This window comes from Neovison vison, chromosome 13 (genome assembly GCF_020171115.1).
Source record: "Neovison vison isolate M4711 chromosome 13, ASM_NN_V1, whole genome shotgun sequence".
NCBI classification, from domain to species: domain Eukaryota; kingdom Metazoa; phylum Chordata; class Mammalia; order Carnivora; family Mustelidae; genus Neogale; species Neogale vison.
In genome coordinates this window covers 106,498,917-106,501,846 of record NC_058103.1, presented here as the reverse complement: position 1 = coordinate 106,501,846, position 2,930 = coordinate 106,498,917, and positions in this window count along the sequence as shown.

The window sequence follows — 2,930 nt, the reverse complement described above, 5'->3', positions numbered from 1 at the left end:
TTTTTTTTTTTTAGATTTGAAATTTTTCTGAGTAAAAATTAAGAGAAAAAAATCGGGGCAACTGGGTGGCTCAGGAGGTTAAGCCTCTTCTGCCTTTGGCCTCAGGTCATGATCCCAGGGTCTTGGGATGGAATCCCACATTGGACTCCAAGCTGGGCGTGGGGGGGGGGTCTGCTTCTCCCTCTTCCCTTCCCCCCTGCTTGTGATCTCTCTCTCTCTCTCTAATAGATAAATAAAATTGTAAATAAATAAATAAAGAGAGAGAGAGAAAATCATGTCTTTGTCTTGATTCTTTTGCCTCAGAGAGCTGCCTCACAACTCAGACCTTGGGCTCCATTTTTAGTAGCTTTTTGGAACTGAGAGAAATGTTATGGTCCCAGAAAACCAAATGTAGCAGTCCCCAAATCCAGCAAGATGAGAGCTAGGAGGAAAACCTAACGGTATCTGGACTCCTTGCAAGGAGGAACTTCAAACCTACATGTTCAGGGCTTCCATCAATGAAGGGAGACATGTGCTTTGTCTGTCATTTTTACAGGAAGGTGGGTGGGACAAGGACGTTACTTGCAAAAGAAAAGAAAGGATTGTTGGAGGCAAGGAGAGGGCTCATGTGACAGATTACCTCATTGGTGCTGACCAGAAAATCCCTGACTGACTTAACAGAGACTATGTTTCTGCGGGAGGTTGAAACTGCACTTAGGTTAGGTATTCAGCTGCTGTTTGGTGACTTGGCTGAGCAAAAGTGACACCATCTTGGGCCTATGGTTTTCTTTTTTAACAATCTAAACTTTTCTGAATTCCTTCTCACTTAAAAAAAAAAAAAAAAAAAAAGACTTGCATTATTTTCCAAGGCCTTGGACCCTGGGTCCGAGATTTGAGGCTTCTTGCTGAGGCAAAAGTATCAAGACAGATTTTTTTTTTCTCTTAATGTTTTACTTAGAAAAATTTCAAATCTACAGAAAAGTTGAAAGAATAGTATCACATATAATTTTGTCATATTTTGCCTTACCTAAGAGATAGGAATTTTGTAAAAAAAAAAAAAAAGAATACTATAGAAATTTCAAATATACATAAAAGTAGAGCAAATAATATGATGAACCCCGTATACCTATCATCCAGGTTCAGCTGTTAACTGTCCTGGTTAACATCCTTCTCTCCCCTGCATTATATTGAAGTAAATTCATATTTGCCCATATTCTCTGTGTTTAATCCTCTGAAGTTATTTTCCTTATTGACGCTCAAATTATGTCCTCTTTGGCCAAACCGGAGACTAAACCTTTTTGTGTCAACCTCAGTAGTCTTTAACAGCTTCCCTGCTTCTGGTGTGACAAGATACTCCAGCTTGATCCAGCCCATTCCCAGCCCCAGACCTAGAATCAGCCATTTCTAGACCCAAGGAGTCTTGGGTCCTTTTAGCAGGAAAGATATCGAGAGACCACAGTCTGGGCACTAGGGATGATCATTGCTTTTGGGTTGGTCTTATTTCTAGGAACTTCCAGTGGATAGAGCTAGGAAATGTCTCATTTGTTTGTTTCCTGATAAAATGCATCACTAGTTCATACTCATCACTCAATGACTATAAGCTCAAATTCAAGACAACAGGGTTTTTACTTAATGTTATCAAAATTACATCTGTATTTTCTTTCTCCTATGTTGGAAGTCCCACTTCTCAGTGATGGTAACATAATTCGTCGTTCACTTTAACCACAATATACTCACAAAAGTTTCAGAATAACAATTCCAACATAAAAACCAACAATGTGATTCCTGAACACTATTGACGTATTTTTAAAAGTTTGTCTTGTTGGGGCCCCTCGCTGCCTCAGTCCATAGAGCATGCAGCTCATGATCTCAGGGTTGTGAGTGTCAGCCCCATGTTGAGTGGAAGGTTTACTTGAAAAGGGGGCATTGGGAGCGTGCCTGGGTGGTTCAGTCGGTCTGACTCTTGATCCCAGGTCAGGTCTTGATCTCAGGGTCTTGAGTTCAAGTCTCATGTTGGGCTCCTTGATAGGCATGAAGCCTACTTAAAAAATAAAAAGGATTTTCTTGTCATTTGGATATATCCCACTAGGGGCTTATAATCACATTACTGTTTTGAGGTCACTTGGGGTAGTTCCTATCTGTGTGGTTATGCCACCAATGCAACATAGCATAGGTTTGGAGAAAAAAAATCAGAAGTTTGTTTCATTTTTGCTTTTTTAAATGTTAATTTTGTTTAATAATTATGTAAAATATTTATAGTTTCAAAGTCAAGTCTCTGAAGGTTGTCATGGTCAGTTGTCATAGCCCAGCAGTTTCCAGTTGGTTCTTGCTCTCCTTCATTCATATCTAGTTTTTCTTCCCCTCTGATGATCCTACTGACCAAAGCAGCCCCTGGCTACCACCGATGCTCAGAGGCAGACCCAGGGGCATCCTCTATGTAGAGGACACAGCTTCCAACAGAGGCCCCTGCAGCTTCCGCTGTGGATCCATTTGGGCAGCTAGACATACTGGGTTTCTCAGACTGACCGGCTAGTGACTCCTCTGATTCCTCAACTCCCCTTGCAGTCACTGTCTTCACCAGCTCCTTCCACTGTCGTGCAAAGCACATTGCTATGATAAAGCCCCCATCCTGTAATCTCAGAGTGATTCTGCTCTCTAACTGAATCCTGACCAACACAATAACCTTTTCTGTCACTGTTGCTTACCCTTATATTGTTTAATTTAAATCATATATACGTATATGTGACATGACATAGATATATACTTTCCCTTTCCTACAATAGCATATTATACACAGTTGTCTCACTTTGCCTTTTTTTTGACAAGTTTGAGATATAACACACCATACAATCCACGCATATAAGTGTACAATTCAGTGGTTTTTAGTATTGTTCAGGGTTGTATTCTCGTCACCATTAAATTTTAGAACATTTTCATCACCAAAAAAAGAA